General features: G+C 43.7%; 1 protein-coding gene across 2 annotated transcripts in view; it reads left to right on the top strand.

The window, feature by feature from the left end:
- Nucleotides 1-1,158: 1,158 nt before the first annotated feature.
- The window catches only part of SQOR (sulfide quinone oxidoreductase), a 45,484-nt gene continuing 25,306 nt past the window's right edge, over nucleotides 1,159-21,336 (top strand). The window contains exon 1 of one of the 2 annotated variants that reach the window (XM_036842562.1): nucleotides 1,159-1,508. The gene's annotated coding sequence lies outside the window, so the exon portion shown is untranslated. The remainder of the gene's footprint in view (nucleotides 1,509-21,336) is intronic. The other variant, XM_036842561.1, reaches the window with a different exon arrangement.

Genomic DNA, 21,336 nt, shown 5'->3' with positions numbered 1-21,336 from the left:
AAGGTAAAATGGCAGTACTAAGTCCTCATCTATTAATAATCACCCTAAATGTAAATGGATTGAATTCACAAATCAAAAGACACAGAGTGCCTGGATGGATTAAAAAACAAGACCCAACTATATGCTGCCTCTAGGAGACACACCTCAGCTCCAAGGACAAGCATAAGCTAAAAATGAAGGGGTGGTAGATGATACTCCAAGCAAATGGCAGACAAAAGTGGATGTAGCCGTACTCGTATCAGACAAAATAGACTTCAAGCCAAAAAAGATAACAAGTGACAAAAACAGACAGTACATAGGGACTTCCCTGGCAGTCCAGTGGTTAAGACTCTGTGCGCCCAAAGCAGGGGGACAACTTTATTAGGTTGCTTTTCCGAGCTCTTACCTCTGTGATTGCCTCAATTTTAAGTTTGCTAGGGTTCCTCTTTAAAAAGTAAAAAAAAAAAGAAAAAAAAAAAGTTGACTGAAACAAAAAATTCAAAAAGAATTATTCAAAATTCACAGAACGAAATAAATGTAAAAGAAAAGTAAATATTGTGGTCATCCACGTACAATGCTTGGTGTCAGTCTATTTATCTCTTGTAAAAATAAAATACAGTGTGTGTGTGTGAAAAAAAAAAAGAAAAGTAAATAATTATACTTTCAAGGGACTTTAAAGGAAAGTTTGTAACTCACATCTGAAGTTATAAAAGCTTAAAATTGCAGTAAGACTCTGGACACCCTATATATGTTATAAAAAGGTGCTCTAGATCTGATGTGGTCGACGACCAGTCACCTACACTTCGCACCTACTTAGAGCAGCCAGCTGAAAACGTCCAGTCACGAAAGTAGGACGCAACGTGGTGTGGAGACCAGTGTCTGAAAGCCAGCTGACCCTGACCTCCACCCTGAGGGAAGAGCGCTGCTCCGGCGCTTACCAAGGCAAGTTTTGGGGCTTCTCTGAGCCTCGTTACCTTATCTGTGAAATGAACGCGGGAACAGTTGTCTCTCTGGACAGTCTTGGAAACCAGACGAGAAGCCCAGTAGGGCTCACTGGACGACCCGAAGCAAACCGCCAGGGCCTCTATTCACAGCCCCGCCTTCACCTTTGTTCCTCCCAGTTACGCAACAGTGTAGGCACCCGGGAATGGGGGGAGCGACAGGTGGCCTCCGTGCCCTCCTATGTCGCGCCAAGGGCACCCGGCCGCGCTCCAGGGTGCGCTGCGGGTAGGGGCGTCTGCCCTGCCGGCAGCGCCCCGGGCCCTCTGGACTCGCGTCCCTGGCTGTACCCTGTGCGCGCTCGAAGCCCGGGTGCCGCTTGCACTTGGCCTTGGTTCCCCGGCCTGTGGCGCCGGGCGGGGCAGCGGCGGGACCTTTCCGGAACTTTCCTGGGGTGGGGGTGGGCTCGCTCTCCCCGCCTCCAGCTTCCGCCCAGGGCCGGGCGGGTCCCAGCAGAGGCGAGAGCCCTCGCAGGGAGCGGCTGCTTTTGCTGCGCCAACGCTGTGGCCGGAGGCTCTGCGCACCCCTGGGTAAGAGGCATCCCGCGGCCTATATCGGGCACTTGACCAGGGGAGGGGGACCGGGCGGGGACAGAGATCACCCCTAAGGCCGATTGTTAACCCAGCTCTGTCCCAGCAGCTGGGACTGCGCGGCCCCTGTGTGTCGGGTTACATCCCTCTTCACACTTTTCTTCCCCACCCCCGGCATCTACAGCTAGTGCTGCCCTTACTGGAACCCGGGTCTTGGGACTCCTTCCGGCAGTGTCGGGCCTCGGGGTCGCGGAGAGGCTGACCTGCGAGGGGCGGTTAAAAACCCGAAGTATCCGTTGTCTTGTGTATGGGAATTTCTTGGTATCTTAGTGTGTGGGAATTTCTGGCACCTTCCGCTTGTTGACACTCAGCCTGGTTCCCAGGGCGCGAGGGGTGCTCAGCCCCCGGGGGTAGGAAGTGACGTCTGCTTGCCCACAGTGGGGCACATTTATCCACACAGCTCGTGGCACGGAGTGGGGCTCAAGGAGTCAGCTTCAGCTGCAGCTGGAACCAGCAGAGGGGAGCATTTAGGGCACGTGCTGAGCAGGAACTGGTGGAAAGGGTAGAAAGGGTCCTCTCGTGGAATTGGGGTCCTTTCCTTTCCTCTTCGCTTCTCTCTTTTAGTTATAAAAGAATCCCAACCTAGCTTCTTACTCAAAGACGCAGTGAGCAGAGCCTCTGGATTTGCCTGGGCTGCCCATTGCTGTAATGTAGGGTTCTGACCCATTTTTCTCCCAAGTACCACTTTGGCATTTCTGGGAAGACTAAGGACCACTTCTTGGTGCAGTGCTTTTGAAGGTGTAAAATAAAAGGCATAGTATTGTAAAGGAAACCTATTCCAAAACACTTGTCAACATATGAAAAGAATTTATGTAGTGGTATATGTGCCTTTAGAAAAACAAATGCATGAAGTAACATGATCTAGCGGTGGATCTAATAGCTATCATAATTTTGAAATAGTAATGAACATAAATAATATTTCAAGATTTGGGCAATGCTTGTAATATAAGAAAATATCTGTGATTTCTATTGGTGACAAAGTCATAGGTACTGTTAGTACTGCTGGGGTTTCTTGCATAAATATATGAAGAAAGTGCTAAAGTTCAGTTAGAGATTAGTGAAAATAAAGATATAAATTATTATCTTCCACCCAAGTTCAGGAAGTCAGGTCACATGGCTTCTGGTCTTGACACTTCCACTGACTAGCGGCACGAGCTTGTCTTTTGGACTTCTTTTCACCTTGGCTTCTTCATTGTACGGTGGAGATAATCGTACCTTCCCAAGTATTTAAGGTGTCCAGTATTGCACCTGGCACAGAGGGGTGAAATAAGTACCATTTATTAGAACTTGTCTCCCTCACTAGACCCCAAGCTTGTGGCCATCACCATTATGTCCCCAATCCTGGTACATGGAATGTAGTCAATAAACATTTTTTGAATGAATAAGTGCATTGGAGAGGGTTGCTTGTAACTACATCTAAAAAACCCAGAATTTATCCAGGAGACAGCTGGTGGTTTGAGAAATGACTCTGCTTAAAATTCGAGCTGCTTTTTCCTACTGGCTGAACAATGTAGAAACACATCTGGAGCTGGAGGGCTTGAAATGTCAGTCAGGGCCTATGGGTCTGTGCGTGTGGGTCTGTGTGGCTGGTGTTTTGCCAGAGAAAATGAAATTGAGTGTTGATAGGAAACTAGAACTCCTTTGCAGAACAGTTTCTCCTCCATCTTGCCCATGTCTAGGCCTGTTAATCTGATGTGATGTAACGCAGGAAATTGTCTTATAGTGCATGGAGACAGACCCATGATGAGGCATTTCTGGGCACAGATGCACATTTCTCTTTCCTCTTTTCTTTTCATGTTTCCCTGCTCCGTCACCCATTACATAACTCCTCTATGACCCTTGAAGATTTGGTAAATAGGAGCAGAAGGTGAAAGTTGCTACAAGCTGCCTAGACTAGACCTAAAGCCAACTAGTTGCTTCTTAATTCCCAGCCTTAAAAGTCTATGTAATCCAATAAATGTGGATGGTAATAGGAAGAAGAAAAGTAGATCCAGCCAGTGAACCCTGTGGTTTACTTTGTAAAATTGCTAAGTTGGGGCAGAGAGATGGGGAGAGAACTTTGTAAAGAACAGTAAATTTAGACCACGCTGGGCCTGTCTATTCCTGTAACTTTGAAGAGGGCAAATGCTGGTGTTATGGACTGAATTGTGTCCCCTCAAAAAGTCATATGTTGAAGCCCTAATCCTCGTACCTTAGGATCTTACTATTTGGAGAGAGGGCCTTTAAAAAGGTAATTAACGTTAAATGAGATCATAAGCATGGGGCCCTAATCCGTTATGACTAGTGTCCGTATAAGAAGAGGAAAAGACACCAGGGGTGTGCAGAGACGGGACCATTTGAGGGCATAAGAAGGTCCAAGCCTAGGAGAGAGGCCTCATGAGAAACCAAACATGCTGACACCTTGATTTTGGACTTCTAGCCTCTAGAACTGTGAGCAATCAATTTCTGTTGTTTGAGCCATGCAGTCTGTGGTATTTTGTTATGGCGGCCTGAGCAGAATAATATACAGGCTGAGGAATTGTACACTGAATGTGAGCTCTTTATTCTCTTTCTTCCTTTGTTGCACCGACCTTCAAGGCCATGTGTTCCAAATGATGTTGCTAAAAGGTGGAGGAGGAAGGCTCAACCCAGATAAGTTTTCTTGTGTCAAGCCGCTGATATTTCTGGTTCAATTTTTGCTGTAGGATAGCCTGATGTTAATCAGGCAGACTAATTCAACCTGGACCTTGCCTTTTGAAAACAAAAGCTAAGCATCTGACCTTTTGGTTCTGCAGTTCCGTGGGATGAACCCTCCTGGAGGCAGTGGGTGCCACATGTCTGGTTGCATGAGTGGGGTTGACTCCCAGGGTAACTGGGAATCTCAAGGTGAAAAGAGTTGGTTAATATATCAAAATATTATACTGCTGCAATTACATAGGGCCCCAAGAGACCTTGCTCTTGAACTTCCAGCCTCTAGAACTGTGAGAAAATAAATTTCTGTTGTTTAGCTGTGGGTTCTCTCTCTCTTTTTTCTTTTTTAATGGCAGCTCTAACAAGTTAATATAACTTGGCACTCTATTCTAAGTCGTGATCCCAGCAGGTCCATCACTTTCTTTTAGGACCCCTCTCCTTTACCTACCCAAGAGTATCTTATGCTCTCTTTCTACAGACACTCTGTATTGTCCCTTGGATCCTGTCTGAGGTCGTTAAGGCCTTCTTCACCTTCATGGTCCTGACTGTTAGGAAAAACAGTCTTAAGCAAATGACCAGCCTAGCTGCTGAGCCATGTACGGAGCAGATGCTTTTATAAATGCATGGTGGGTGATGGGATGATGGTGTTGGTGATCATCCTTAAGTACCATGGGGTAATTCCTTTCCAGTCATACTGAATTTACAAATTTGACCCTAGCCCAGCCCTCAGGGAGCTTTCATTCTGTGTAGCTGGGAACCAGCAGCTCTAGCCCAATCTACAGTAATGGAGAGGAAATATCTGTGTCTTTGTCCTGGGACCAATCCCTGACTTCTGGAAGGGGGAGACCTCAATAGTGGGGCCTATGGTGATTTCAATCTATGATACTTTCTTTTTCCCTTGGCAGTTTGCTGTAAGGCAGCCCATGGTGTCTTGATGTGTTTTAACAATCACCTTGTTTACAGTATAGATTGTGAGAACATCCCAAGGAGGTGCTGCGTTTAGTAAATGTGGTTTTGTGTTTCTGTGAGCATGTGCATGGTGCTTTAAGTGGGTGACGGGCCATCCTATTTTCTGGCCAACTGGGTTTGCACGATAATCGTGAGCCTTTCAAGGTCTAGGTAATCAAATCCAAGCTTGTTTTGAGTCATAGAGTAGGCGAGGCCTTTAAAGTCAACTGGACACATCCACTTATTTTACGCTTGTGGAACAGAACTCAAAGCGGTTGCGACTTGCCCATGGCTCCACAATGTCTGTTTCCTCACTTATAAACAGGGATAATAATACCAAGCTCTCGGGTTGTTGTGAGAAATTATGTGAAGTTCACAGTGTAATGCCTGTCACATAGAAAACCTTCAATAATTTTTTCTGATGTTTTTGTTGTGTCTGGGATAGTGCACAGCAACTGCCCAGTGAATCATGGTCAGTAATGGTCCTGGTGTCAGACTTGGGGGAAGAGAAAGGGAGATACGTTTTCCATTCTGATTATGTTCAAGGCTTGGTTACAAACCATTGTCATTCTTTGCTGCAGTAGTTCAGAGCTCCAGTCAATTTATGGAGTTAGTAGGACAAGTATTCCCATTTGAGTATCTGCTTGTGAACCTCTGTTTCCCTTTTCCCCTCGTTTAGAGGATCACAGAGTTTGGAAAAGGAAGGGACCTTTGAAACTACCCAGTCCAATCCTTTATTCCACTGATGAAGAAAACATGACCCAGAATAGTTCAGGACAAGCCCTACCTGGCACTACCTGGAATGTGGACTTGGGTCTCCTAACTCCTGACATGTCCTCAGACAAGGCTTTTGCAGGAATGGGGAACTGTGTCATTTATTTAGACATAGGAAAGACACTAGCTTAGGGAACCTGGCACACCTGTTACTGTGTCTACCCCCTCATTCTATCCTAACCATTAAAGTATTGAACTTGGTATCTCTTCAATCACGTTCAAACAACACATGTGTAACTTGTAATTAAAGAGTCTCTTCTCATTGTGTTAAGACCTCACACGCTGGATTCCATGGAACAATATGCCTGACAAATTGGCCAGTCCCTGTTTATAATGAAACTCCACTCCTCAGAGTCTTCTTGTATGTGAAACTCTGAGTGGGAATTCCAGCACTCCAGAGGCTGATGAGTAATTTTATTGTGATCGTTGAATGGGTTCAGGAGATCAAGGCAAAGCTGGATCCCTGCTGTGTGACTGGAAGCAAATTAATTCCACATTAGGCCTCCCTCTCCTGTGTGTCTTGTTGTACAGCCTCGGGATGGACACACACAGGCATATGCAAACATTGAAACCTTCAGTATACTTGACTAGAGGCCAACTGTGAATGGTGGGGTTGAAGGGGAGCTAAATTGTGATGATTTATACACTAGAACATGAGTGGTCAGGCTCCCACTGGCTAAAACAACAGAGAAACAAGGCACTTCCCCCCCCCCCCATATAATTCAGACAAAACCTTTAACTTTCAGTTGAAATAATCCAATTGACTGTCTTATTTTTTCTTTTTCTGGAGCTGTAATGTGAGAGAATTCTCTTTCTGTAAATAGGATTTTAATTTTCTGCTTAGCAAATGTATGGTTTGGTGAAATTGTCAGTCCCTCCCTATTGCAAAGCTCCCTGATTGTAAAATGAATATAGGCTGGGGAAACTTGTAGGAAATTTCTCAGTAGCAAAGGGAGCCACTGTTTCATTGCCACGTCCTCATTCGTAACTCTTAATCAGTAATTCTTTAAAGAAAATTCCTACAGTTTCCCCCTAAAGAGTTAGGGAACTAAAAAACCCAATGTGACTAAACCCTGAATCATCAGGGAGCTGTACGGGATTGTTTCTGTTGCCTGGACGATTTGCTCTTGGTCCACTACTAGAGCACTACCTTCACAGCTTCATGTTTAAACAAATATTTGGCATTGTAACAGCTCTAGAGGTAGAGTTCCAACATGGCCCTGCAAGCCTAAATGAAGATTGCCCCATTTTCTTTATTTGTTAACAAAATAGTAATCCAGTTGCTGAATTCAAGGGGAGGTGTGAGCTGAGAGGAAGGGCGCCACCTGCCTAATCCCTTCTCGGGCTCACCTCCTTCGGCTCCTTCATTCTCAGGGTCCTCAAGGGGCGTGATTTCCTTCTCTCTCACCCTGCTTTGGATCTTCACTGCACTCGGGAGTAATCCAATACTGTTACTTACACCGTCTCTTCAGTATAGCCACCTGAACAAGGTCCCAGTTCACATCCTTCCTTCTTTATCCCCTGTGGCAAATTTGTCACAAAAATTCCTTCAACATCTGTTTTGCATTCACACCTTCATCTCTGTTCTCATGTCTATTCTAAGCCCTTGCTGGTGCCTGAATTTCTGAATCAGCCACTTAATGGACCTTCATATTCCTGGTCTTCCCTGTGACGATAGACTCTTCTTATTCATCCCAGGTTCCGCAGTGCTTAGCACAGTGCCTGGGACATAGTGAACACTCAAAAATGCTGAACTCAACTGAATTGCTCTAAGTCATCCTCTCGACTCCCCCCAGGGGGTCTTCTTCAGTTTCCTTAAGAACTTCCAAGGACTCTCACTGCCTTTAGCAGGGACCACAGCTCATGTGCAGCTAGGGCTGAGCAGTAACAAAGGAGTATTGTAGGCCACGTGGGGCTGGGTGAGAGGGAACCTTGTGCAGGGTCTATATGGGCAGTGACGGCTCAGCTCCAGCCGAGAGTTGACATGTGAGAATGTGGGTTCAGTGTTGTCAGAGGGGCCAATAACCTGGAATTTCAAGGGTAAGATATCCAAAATTTTTAACGTTGGCACTAATTCAAAATTTAAGCAGAATTTGTGAGTCAAACAAAACACAGCTCTGGTCTGCATTGGGCCTGCATGTTGCTACTTTGTGACCCCTAGATGAGATTACGATTGTCTAGGATTAAGCTTCCAACCTCAAATTTTACTTAATATGCCTATACAGTCTTATTTCTCTGTTTTCCCAGTTGGCACCAGCTTAGGCTCCCTTCTCCTTGTCCACAGTTATGCCATGCTCATTCTAGCATTTGGAATTCTATTTCCCAAATCCCTAACTTGTCCCAAACTAGCTCAGACAGGCCCTTGCCTAGACATCCCTGTTTCTGCCCACACAATTCCTCTCTCTTTAGCTGCCTAGATTCAACTTTGGCTCCGTCCCCCCAGGGGCCCTTCTTACCTCTCATTCAGTCATTCTCTTTCCCTTACCTCTGTCTTATCTGGATCTTTATTTGTATTTCTAATGCTAGCACTGCATCAGGCCCTTATCATTATACCTGGACCTCTATACTAGTCTCCTAACTGAGGTCCAGAACTGGTTTTGTCTCTCTTTTGATTTAATTTTCTCCCTGATACTAGATTGATTTTCTCAAAGCTTCCCCCTCTGTTCTGAAAACTTTGATATAAAGCCTCAGTTCCCTAGCATGGCCCTTTATAATTGGGCTCTGATGTTTCTTTATTATCTACTCCTCTCAATAGCAGTCATATCTGGTTGGCCTTCCCAGCTTACTAGTCAGGGTCTTGTTGAAACACTTGGCACACTCAAACAGTGCTGTTAAGAAGGGTTTAATGAAACAACTATTTACAAAGATGTGGGCAGGGTTAGAGGGAACCAACAAGAGTGGTGAAGCAATGGTATTGATTTGGAGCCTGAAGAAGCAAGTAGAGGGAGTGATTACTAGAACTCCGAGTAAGGGCAGTAGCTGAGGAGAAGGCCACCCCACAGGAGCCAAGGCCTTCAGCTGGAGGAATCCAGCATTGCTCAGCTGAGGCTTGGCTGGGAGGGGTCTGGGGAATAAATATCCTAATTTCATTCTTTTCCCATCCTCCAATCTACTGGTGACTCTCACTGGCTGAATCCAACTGGAAGCCAGAGGACCAGGGAGGCCAGCTGATGCCCACCTCACAGGTCAGCTCTCAGGTTTGGAGAGGGCAGAGAAGGCTGGAGAGAGGTCTGGAGGGCAGTAGCTTACTCTTTGATTCATTTACCTATGCTGTTCCCTCCCATAGCATCTCCGCTTGTCCAAATGCTGCCAATCTTTTACCTGCTGCTCAGATTCTGTTTCACCAAGTTTTCATTGATTATTTCTTCTCTCCTCAAAACACCTAAGGTGTTTAGCTCATACTGATTACATTGTACTTTGCTTCTGGTAGTTAAATCTAAGATATGGGATATAAACCCAGATTTTTGGAAGCCAACGCCAACTTTCCTTCCCCTAATCCAGAGATGATGTAGGTGGTGGAAAATACAGGTGCCTCATTTTTTGGCAACTGTCCCTGAGGAGGTGGCTAGAGAGTGCTACACTCCTGGTAGGCTGCAGAGGTTTTCTGCCTGTTGCCACCAACTGTTTGGACCCCAGGGTTGACAAGAAGGGCCCAGATACTCGATAAGTGTTGTGGGGATAGATGGGACCAGAGTTAGAACCAGGGTCTCCAACCATCAAGAGGTTTCAATCTCTCTGAGAAAACAGATGCATCAAAATGCCAACAAATAACAGTGACCACAAGAAGGTTCCAAGAAGGGCAAGACAGGTACCACGACTTGTAGAACCAACCTGGGCTGGAGGGACTAGAGAAGCTGCGACTTGGACTGCACTTTGGGCCACGGCTAAGATGAGGAAACAGGAAGGGGCACTTCAGAAGGGAATAATAGTCGGCGGTGAGGGGCTAACGTGTACTGCATTCCACTAGAATGTAAGTTCCGTCAGCACAAGGACCTGATGTGACACGTTCACTGGTTTTTTTCCCAGCACCCAGCACAGCTCCTGGCGTAATGAAGGATAGGATCTCAGTAATTGTCTTAGTCTGTTTGGGCCACTATAACAAACACAGTAGCCCCCTGTTATCGGTGGGGGAATACGTCCCAAGACCCACCCCCTTGCCCCCGCCCCAGTGGATGCCTGAAACCATGCATAGTACCGAATCCTGTATATACTATGTTTTTTCCTCTATGTGCATACCTGTGATAATGTTTAATTTATAAATTAGGTACAGTAAGAGACTAACAACAACAATAATAAAATAGGACAATTATAACAATGTACTATAATGACAGTTATGTGAATGTGGTCTTCAAAATATCTTGCTGTATGAATTTAATGCCTTTTCCATCCTAACTAAGCACTTATCACACCGGGGCTGTAACTTTGGTGGTATGAGGTGCAACATCAATACTAACACGAATTTCTTTTTCCTTCTTCATTATTTCATGGATAGAAGATTCATTCCTACTGTAGATCTTAGCAACCTCAGTGTATGATTTCTTTTATTTTCTTAAGTCAAGAACTTTCACCTTTTCAACTAAAGGAAGCATTTTACAGCTTCTCTTTGGCAAATCCAAATTGCCAGCATCGCTACTCTTGTGCTTTGGGGCCTTCATTAAGTGAAACAAGGGTGACTTGAACACAAGCACTGAAATACAGTTGATCTGATAACCGAGGTGGCCACTAAGTGACTAAGGGGCAGCATACGCTGGACAAAGTGATGGTTGATGTCCCAGGTGGGGCGGAGCGGGATGGCCTGAGATTTCATCACACCACTCAGAATGGCATGCAGTTTAGAACTTATGAATTTTTTATTTCTGAAATTAAAAATTTAATTTCATTTAATATTTTTGGACTGCAGTTCACTGTGGATAATTGAAACCACAGAAAGCAAAACTGTGAGTAAGGAGGGACTACTGTACCACAGACTGGGTGGCTTATAAACAACAGAAATTTATTTCTCACAGTTCTAGAGTCTGGAAAGTCCAAGATCAAGGTGCCAGCATAGTTGAGTCAGGGCCAATGTGTTTTCCCTGTGTCCTCACATAGTAAAAGGGGTGAGGGATCTCCCTGGACCTTCTTTTATAAGGCACTAATCCCATTCATGAGGGTTCCACCCTCATAACCTCATCACCCCCAAAGGCCCCACCTACTAATACCATAACCTTTGGGAGTTAGGATTTCATTGTATGAATTTTGGGAGGGCACAAACATTTAGAGCATAGAATGAATTAGCAGATGGATGGATTTATTCAATACCTTTATATGTCAGATGTGTACACAGTGAATTAAGGTAGAACTTAATTCATTCAGAAAAACTCTGTTGAGTATAGAGGAAAACACAAAGCACTAGGACACATCCCTACTCAAGCTAGAAAGGGAAAGATGTACACACATCTCACTACCTTTAACCTTCCAATATTTAAATTAGACCTTCTAACCTTAAAAAAACTTTCCCCTGGGGAATCCTGTGGTGGTCCAATGGTTAGGACTCCACGCTTCCACTACAGGAGGCCTGGGTTTGATCCCTGGTTGGGGAACTAAGATCCTGCAGGCCACACAGTGTGGCCAAAACCAAACAAACAAACACCTTTCCCCTGAAATTTGGCTCACCTTATTATTGGCCTACATTATCAGTAACTGGCAAGCTCTGCTGTTCTTCCATTAGCATCTAAAGCAAATAGACTGGGAATGGGACCAGGACTGGGTGGGGAAATTTCTGTCCATCTGCACAGGTCCTTGTATGTAGTAGGTACTCAATGAATACTTGTAGAAACATTCTTAGATACAGCAGAATTGTGGCCATGCAGATTTCATGTAACTCTTTCTTTCCATAAAGATATGATTGCACATTTAGCATAGCTAAATGTAATTTAATCTGCATACCTTTTGTGTAGGAAATAAATCTGTAAATAAAAATATAGCTTAGGTGATGTTTTTTGAGCACTTCTGGCTGATGACACCTCTCTTTTATCAAGGTTAAATGGCTAAAATATATGTGAAAACTTTCCTTGTTGGAGAAGATATCTCGTTTTAATACATTGATAGAGTGGGACAAAAGAGAGGACGTCCCAGTGCTGTATTCTTCAGGAGTAATTATTGCATTAAAAAATCATACCGTAGCTATGTTATTTAGTTGCAAAATTTGGCTCACTCACTCACATAATTATAGCATTTGACAGTAATATGTAATTAAATTGCTTTTTAAATGCCACCTGACAGTTCAGCGAGTTTGTAAGGAGAAGGAGTAGAGCAAAATTTGTTAAACATGTAAAATCTTCCATCTGACTGGACAGTAGTGAATGCACTTTAATGTAGTGTATTAAAATGTACCTGGGATTTGTTTTCAATCAGGCATGGTGAAACCAGCACATCAGGAGATGACTGCCATGAAGGACAAAGATTTGACTCCTAGTTCCCTAGGAATGGGAGGCCTGGTACACCATGTACCAGGGCCACATGGGGAAGCATGCAGGTTGGTCAGGAGACAGAAAAATTAAGGAAAACCTGTAATGTGGTTTTCATGAGGCAGGGGGAACAGACGGACCAGGTTTGGGATTGGCTAATTTGAATAATTTTAGTGGGCTCTGGCGTATAGGGGCTGCCCTAGTTGTCTGATGTCTGGTCCTGGGATGATTAGGGCAAAAGAATGTTGCCTTCTGGAATGTAAAAGCCAGACAGAGGAAGTGGTTCAGGTATGGACTCTGGGTTTGTTGGCTTACTTATCAAAAGTGTGCTCCTAGACTGAGTTGTTTACTGTCTTTAGGAGCTGGTTAGCCCTGAGAGGGGCAGTCTCTTTAGGATTAACAAAGCCCCCAAATGTCAAACAATCATAAAATACAGAAATTAAAAACATGATTAACACAGTAGGATTCAAAATATCTCCAGGAAGGTTTCATGAAGTGTCTTATTCAGTGCCATTGATAAGTGCCACAAATATGCCTACATACTTGCATGTACTTCAGATTGAGATGAGATCACATTAAGGAACCATAGCATTTGGGGGGCAATGTTTGGTATTTTCCTGGCAATCCAGTCACAGTGACAATTTCCTTCCTGAGATTTTTCCATATTTGGACCTGCCCTTTTATAGTTTAAGTCAGAGGGTGTGATGGCTAATATCATGTGTCAACTTGACTGGGCCACAGGTGCCCAGATACTTGGTTAAACATTATTCTGGGTGTGTCTATAAGGGTGTTTCTGGAGGAATCAGTAGACTGGGTAAAGAAGATTGTCCTCCTCAGTGTGGGTAGTGCCATCCAATCAGTTGAAGGTCTGAATAGAACAAAAAGGCTGACCCTCCCACGAAGAAGAGAGAACCCTTCCTGTCTGCCTGCCTTGACCTGGGACATTGGTTTCCTCCTGCCTTGGTACTTGAACTGAAACATCAGCTTTTCCTGGGTCTTGAGCCTGCTGTTCCTTTGGACTGAAACGACACCATTGGCTCTCCTGGATCTCCAGCTTGCTGACTGCACATCTTGGGCCTTAGCCTCCATAATGGTGTGAGCCAATTTCCAGGAGTGCCCTTTGTATAACAGGGAAAGGGATGATGTTTGCTTTGGTTCTCTCCCTCTCTCCTTTCCATCCACTCCGGTTTAATCCTGGTTTTGTCCTTTTTTGGCTGTGTGGCCTTGATGTAACCAGTCTCCTGGAGCCTCACTTTTTTCAGCTGGTGAAATGGGGATATGTCTACCTCTAGTGCCTAGCACAGTGCCTGGCACATAGGAGTCTGAGATGGTACAGTGATGAGCCAGTTTTCCAATAGGGATCAGGATCCAGCTTCAGATTGTCCAAAGGAGGCATGGTATGCTGGCAAGGGGTGGGAGGGGCTTTGGCAGAGCTCAGAACCGGTAGAGGGAGGGCCCAGGCCAGTTCAGTGAGTCCCAGAAGGGTGGGCGGGCAGAGTGCCCTAGAGGAGTGCAGTAGGCACTAGAGGTGGATTTACCCAGAAGCAAATGAAGTTTAAGCTTCAGGGCCTCTCTTTTGCACAGGTCTCTGTGGGTGCTGGGAGTTCCAGGAGCGGAGGGGTAGCCAGGTTATAACCAGAAAGCATTATGCTTATGTTTCTGATAAACTGCCTAAAAGAGATCTCAGAAGGGTCTTGACTCACCAAGGATCCAGACATTTACTTGGACTTGTTTTCTCATTCAAAATTAATATTAACTATCTAATTTTGTATTTGTAATTTTGGGTCCCCAACTTGTATAGGCTTCACTGCCCATAACACCTGAATCTGCCCCTGCCTGGAGGGCTGCCCTTCTGGGGGATGGCATGTAGGGCCCCAGCAAAGAGGTCATCCTGAGATCCAGAGCTGGGAGAAGGTCCAGACTGGGAGCTCTCCACCTCTGAATTGCAGGCTCCCGCTAATGCCTGCATTGCTGCTCCAAAGGGCATTCAGAAAAAGTTGCTGTTCATGGAAAGGACTCACTGTAGCTCTGACCCTGCTGCAGATTCAAGTGACCTTTGGAAGATCACCTCGGCCCTCTGAGCCTCAGTTTTCCCATTTGTAAAGTGGTATCAATACCTCCAGTGTAGACTCAGGTATGGGTCCTGTGAATTGTAAAGCTCTAGGCACATGGGAGGGAAGTATTATAATTGTGTTGCTACTACTTGTATTTCTGTTATCTTGCTATTACTTGAAATATGCTTAGACCTTAACATTTCAGTGACTAAAGAGCAAAGGTAATGTCCACCCTGACACACTGTTTTTTGATTTCTGGTTTTTGCTGTTTCATTCATTCGTTCATTTTAATTTTTTATTGAGGAAACTTCCCAGCATATACAAAAATTCACAGATTACCACAAGGAATGCCCATATATATATATCCATAAATTGGCTTCAGATTATTATCAACTCTGAAATAATGCCATTTGCAGCAATGTGGATGGACCTAGAGATTATCATACTAAGTGAGGTAAGTCAGACAGAGAAAGACAAATAACATATGCTATCACTTATATGTGGAATCTAAAAAAATGATACAAATGAACTTATTTACAATTACAAAACAGAAGTAGACTCACAGACATAGAAAACAAACTTATGGTTACCAAAGGGGAAAGGGGGGGCAGGGATAAATTTGGAATTTGGGATTAACAGATACAGACTACTATATGTAAAATAGATAAACAACCAGGACCTACTGTATAGAACAGGGAACTATATTGAATATCTTGTAATAACCTATAATGGAAAAAAAATCTGAAAAAGAATATATATATATAATGGAATCACTTTGCTGTACACTTGAAACATTGTAAATCAACTATACTTCAATTAAAAAAAATTATTATCAACTCATGGCCAATCTGATGTCATCTACACTCCCACCTACTCACCTCCTGTAATATTTTTGAGCAAATTCCAAATCATTTAAACTGCAAGAATCCCAGTATTTTAAAAATTTAAGGGCCCATAAAAACTTACATCAATACTATTATTCTACCTCACTCATCCCCCAAAAAACTTAAATTTTTTTCTTCCAATTTCTTTAGTAAGCTAAAATTTAATATCATATATTCCCTCTCAACTCACTCCCTGGGGCATAAGCTACTTTACATTTGAATTAAATAAAATTCAGCTGGTAGGCATTTTCCCTGAATTATCTCTTAGGTCTAACACTGTGAGAACTCAATTGAGGAGTAAGTTTGAATTAAACTCTGCTCTTCAATCAGTGAGGTGACCTTAGGCAGGTGCTCTAACTTTACACTAAACCTCAATTTTCTCGTCTGTAAAATGGGGATACTAACACCCTCTTTACGAAGTTATTGTCTCTGAGACAGCATAAGTACAACTAGTAAACACTCAGTAAATGTTAGCTATTATTATTATGATAGTTTCTCCCTACTTTTTCTTATTGTACCCTGTCTTCTGGAAGTAATTTTGTTGAGAGATGTAAATAACTGATGATAGCCTTGGCTGATTTAAGTTAAAAGGCCCAGCAAGCCCAAGGGGGAGGAGCTAATGGAGGAGGAAGAGCCTTCCAGGAGTCTTACCACCTGGGCACTAGGTGTAAGCCCAACCCATGCTGTGTAGACAAGGTTCACTTGTGTCTCAGAGACTAGGACCCACAGGGATCCAGACAGCTCAGCATAAGCTTGGCTGGGAAGCTGGAGGCCCAGAGGTCAGGTAGGAGGAACCGGGTGGGTGGTGAGAGGTGGAGGCTGTTCGTTGTCTGTTTTCCTCTTTGATTTTTGAAGTTTTGTACGAAGACGATATAATAAAGGTTGGCCTTGTAGTTATTGAAACTGAAAGCAATGAGGGCCCAGCCTGGCATGGGCTTGAGATAAGACAATTGTGACCCATACAAAGACCCCCTGTTTCCTCAAGAGCAAAAATAGCTGAAAGATGGACTAAGTCTTGCTGGCCTGATGGGTCTTTCATTAAGATGCTCTGAATAATCCTTGTTTAGAGGCCAGCTCTGTTTGAACTGAGCCAAGTGTCCTAGCTGACACCCAGTGAGTGGCATACACGTGGCATAGGATTAGGGAGCTCTCGACACTGGCAGTCTGCGGCTTGTCCCAGAAAGGCTGGCTGTGAGAGGTGTGGAGTCCCAGAGACTTGTCTGGACCAGGGGGTCTGGAGTCAGCAGCCAGAGATGTAAGTAGGAGATGCCTAGCAGGCTGTCTTATTTTTCAATCAGCAGGGATTTTACTTCAGTCAGACTACAGCTATAACAAAGCATTTATTTTGATTCTTTGAAGGAAGCACTCAATTGATGTAGCATTAATTGAATTTTTATCTAACTTAAAAGCATGACGTTATTTAACTAGGACATGTATTTGTTATATGAAATACATTTACTTCAATTAAATAAGTGTGCCACTTGTTAAATGAAAGTTAACTTTGCCCTATTTATTGATTCTTTTAAAAAGTGTGTGTTTCACCTTGTAAGAGGGTAGAGAGAAAGCAGCTGCATTCTTCTGCATCCTTAGTGGGTAATTCTTATTTCTTAACCTAACAGGTAGATGTGTTTCAGGCTACCTTCTAGGGAGACTCAGAGACTTACATTTATGCTCCTTAGTTATTTTGTTGACAGAGGTTTTTTATTTCTTTTCTGTTGACTTCAGGGTCAAGTTTGGCCTTTTCTTTTCTTTTTTTTTCATTCTGGTTAAGATTGTGTGACCTGCTTCCTTCAATTGTCTGGTGTTTTGATTGTTGCTCTAGACTTGGTTTAGGTCAATGTCAGAAATTTCTCTTGGTTCCTGTTGATATTTTCTGACGCTACTTCTAACACCAGGTGTATGTCTTTTCCAACACCAACCAGTTCTCTGACGCCAACTGGGTGTTCAACAATTCAGTTCTGATGTTAGATCCCAGAGCTGCAAATGGCATCCCAGGCGACCCACACTTCTGCCTGCTTGACTACAAATTTTGGGGCTCCCAGGATGCCCTCTTAGGTTTGATAATTTGCTAGAATGACACACAGAACTCAGGAAAACACTTCACTTATGCTTACCAGTTTCTTATAAAGCTTATTTCAACTCAGGAATGGCCAAATGGAAGAGATGCGTAGGGCAAGGTATGGGGTGGGGTGGGGTGGGGGGAGAGGGTGGGAGGTGCCACAGAGCTTCCATGACCTGTCTGGGTGTGTCACCACCCTCCCAGCACTTCAGCACGTTCGCCAACCTGGAAGCTCTCAGAATCTCATTGTTCAAGAGGTTTTTTTTGTTGTTTTAAATTTTACTTATTTATTTATTTATTTATGGCTGCGTTGGGTCTTCGTTGCTGCGCGGGGGCTTTCTCTAGTTGCGGAGAGCGGGGGCTACTCTTCGTTGCGGTGCGCGGGCTTCTCATTGCAGTGGCTTCTCTTGTTGCGGAGCACGGGCTCTAGGCGCGCGGGCTTCAGTAGTTGCGGTGCGCGGGCTCAGTAGTTGTGGCTCGCGGGCTCTAGAGCGCAGGCTCAGTGGTTGTGGCCACAGGCTTAGTTGCTCCGCGGCATGTGGGATCTTCCTGGACCAGGGCTTGAACCCGTGTCCCCTGCACTGACAGGCGGATTCTTAACCACCGCGCCACCAGGGAAGCCCCTGTGCAAGAGTTTTTATAGAATTCAATCTCCAGCCCCATTTCCTCATAGAAACTGGGGGCGGGGCTGAAAATTCCAACCCTCTAATGACATGTTTGGTCTTTCTGGTGAACGGCCTCCATCGTGAAGCTATCTAGGGGTCCCATCCTGAGTCTCTTCATTAACATAAACAGTTATGGTTGAAAGGGGCTCCTTATTATTATTTGCTATTGAATAACAACTCCTATCACCCAGGAAATTCCAAGGGTTTTAGGAGCTTTGTACCATGAACGGGGAATAAAGTCCAAATATATATATTTTATTATACCACAGTTCCAAAGTGGGATACTAAAAAATTATGATTATGCATTATTGTCCTGGGTTTTTTCTGGTCTTTGACTTTGTATCATGCCCTACCTTCTCCACAAATAGCATTAGATTGTGGTTCTGGTTTTTCTGATCCGAAAGTGAGGACGACATTACATTGTTAGAATGAGAGTGTTTCTGAGATTTTCAAGTGTTTTCAAACTTGGAACATTTCCTCTAACACGTTCTTTTATGTTTGTGAAATTTTTGTTTATGGTTCACAAGTGAAATTTGACTGCAAAGGCCAGGATATTCTGCTTGATGACTGTTATTAATGAAGTTGATAGAACTGGTTCAGAGGACTTTGTGTTTATTTACACTGAATCCAGAAATAGGCTACGGGTAACTGCTGAAATAAAACAGAACTAGTCTTCTTGGCCGAATGAAGGAAATATTTGCATAACCTCTTCCTCTTTCAAGAGGAGAACCATGGGGTATTAGGCTGGAAGGGAATTAGCAGGTTGAAGAGCCTCAGATGGCGTGGCTGGAAATCAGAAACTTAGCCAGGCCTCCTTTTAGATCATTATTTTGTAACTCTTTCCATGGAGTTAAGATGTTGTGTCAGGACCATGAAAAAGTGGTTTCCCTAAAAGGCAAGCGAGGAGTTTTGCTGTGATTCCGTTGCTCTGTGGACATATACAAAGGCAGGATGTGATGACTGTCTATTCACCATAAAATATCTTCTTCCCTAGCAAACAGCAATATCCTACTTGGTGATTTCCTCCACTCCTCAATGATTAAGAAACAAAGAACGAACAAACAAAATACCCAACCAAACAAATAAAACCAAATTGAGTGATTTTTAAAATTTAAAGCTCATTAAAGAAAACGTGAGAAAAGCACATGTAAAGAAGAGGCAAAAAAATCAATTATAGTGTTATCAAAACATTGCTAATATTTAGGTGTCAGTACCGTGCAAAAAATGGTTTCCCTTCTGTGGGAAGTGTGGAAAAGATATCTGGATTTTTTTCATTTAAGATTATCATGTAAGCACTGTTTTGTTGTTGTTGATAGAGATAATAGATATAGTGGTTTAAAGCAGAGGCTCTGGCACTAAAGTGCCCAGGTTCAAATCACAGTCCACCATTTGTGAGCTCCCTGCCTCAGTTTTATCATCTGTAAAATGGGGATGATAATGACAGCCATCTCACAAGTTAAATGTTTATGTAAAGGACTTAGTACATGTTTGTTATTGTCATCAAAATAGATTTCATTATTATAACATTAATATATGTGTACAGTAGATATTTTATAAGATACAGAAAAGCAGAAGAAGTCAAAATCACCCATTATTCTAAAACCCAGAGAAGAACCATTACCCAGTGTTAACATTTTGCTGTTTTTTAAAATACACTTTCTCTTACATAGTTGAGCTCATATTGTAATTCCAATTTATATCCTGATCATAACATAATTATTCTGGAAAACTAATTATGTAAACATAATTTGAAAAGACTACATAGGTCATCTTGTGTAACCATATTTTACTTACCCCTTCCCCAAAGTTTTAACATGCAGATGGCTATTCCTGCCCATCTCCCCGCACACCCCCCCCATATTTAAAAGAGAAGTAATCATAAATTAGCCTTGGTTAGAATAGTCTGGAGCCTGAGCCTTCCTTGGCCAGTGTGGAACCTGCAGTTGTTTTTTCTGTAACCAGGACGTAATCAGATCCAATCCACAAACCAGTTAACTCAGGGTTGAACGTATTATGAATGAATATGTGAGATATATCTTTGTAAAGGTTTGTCTTCTTAAGTATTAGAGGTTACTTCCTTAGAACAGAGTCCCAGAAATGAAAATGCAGGGTCAAAGGATGGAAATGTTTTCTATAAGGGTCATACTGATTTAAACTTGTGGCAACAGTGTATGAGCCTGCCCCACTTTCTGTGGCCCCCATGTCCCTCCCCCCCAGCTCTGGGTTGCTTTTCAGATCTGAAATATTGAGGAAGTTGTCAGGGGTTCCAAAACACTGGAGTAGAGTTAATCTTAATTAAAATCATCACTCCGGCCCCTCCTTCTCACTCCTCCAGGGCCCTTCTTTCTTCCTTTCATAGCGTTTTTCCCTCCCAGCTCTCTCTAATTCCCTCGTGTAGCCTTCCTCTTCTCCACTGGCGGGGGAAGTCATATAATTAAGTTGTTCCCATTAAGAAGTTAGTGAACTTAGCAGCTAGAAGTGTTATCCCCCAGCTGGGTACTTGCATTTTAATAAACGGTTCCTGGAGCATTGTTGAACCCACAGGGATGAGCTTGATGGTGGAATTTGGGGTGCTGTAATACGCAGGGAGGGAGATAGTTTGGTCTGGACCCCTCAAGTTATAAAATAGACTGTATCCAAGATGTAAGGCCGGATCTATGGATGGGATGACGCCAAGGCCAGTTTCTGAGACGCCTTCATTTCCTCACTGCCAAAGCACCAGCTGCTCAGAGCAGAAACACCTTTTCCTAAAGGTAAAGTGTGTCTCTTGGAAAAACTATAAAGGGGAGATTATTTACCGAATTGGCTATAATAAAAGACTGGTCAGCAGCATATGCAGATTCTTTTCATAAAATATAACTTTATGATACCAGGCAGGGCTCCTTTTATGGCTTTTGCATCATCTGGTTGAAACTGCCAAAGATATGGAGGGCCTTTGCTTATGTGTCTGTAGCCAGTGATTTAAATCGTGTGTCGCTGGGCAGGCAGATCCGGGTACTTCTTAGTGGGGCTGAGGCTCTGATTACCTTGGCCTGAACTCTGAGCTACAGAGAAGGTGGGATTCTTGCTGGACTATTTCTGTTTCAGCAAGGTCTCAGGTGCCCTTTGTGGCAAGGGATTGTTCAGATGTCTATCTGTAGACTCATACATATTTGGTGGACTGAAAAGCCAAAGAAAGAATTGAGGAATGTGCCTGAGAGGAGAAGGATGACAGCGGGATACCGTAGATGATGCCCTAGCTTTAGGGAGGGACAAGGAGAGGTACAGG

Source organism: Balaenoptera musculus, chromosome 2, assembly GCF_009873245.2.
Source record: "Balaenoptera musculus isolate JJ_BM4_2016_0621 chromosome 2, mBalMus1.pri.v3, whole genome shotgun sequence".
NCBI classification, from domain to species: domain Eukaryota; kingdom Metazoa; phylum Chordata; class Mammalia; order Artiodactyla; family Balaenopteridae; genus Balaenoptera; species Balaenoptera musculus.
Note: the sequence above shows the minus strand (reverse complement) of the source record. Positions and strands in the feature narration are given on the sequence as shown.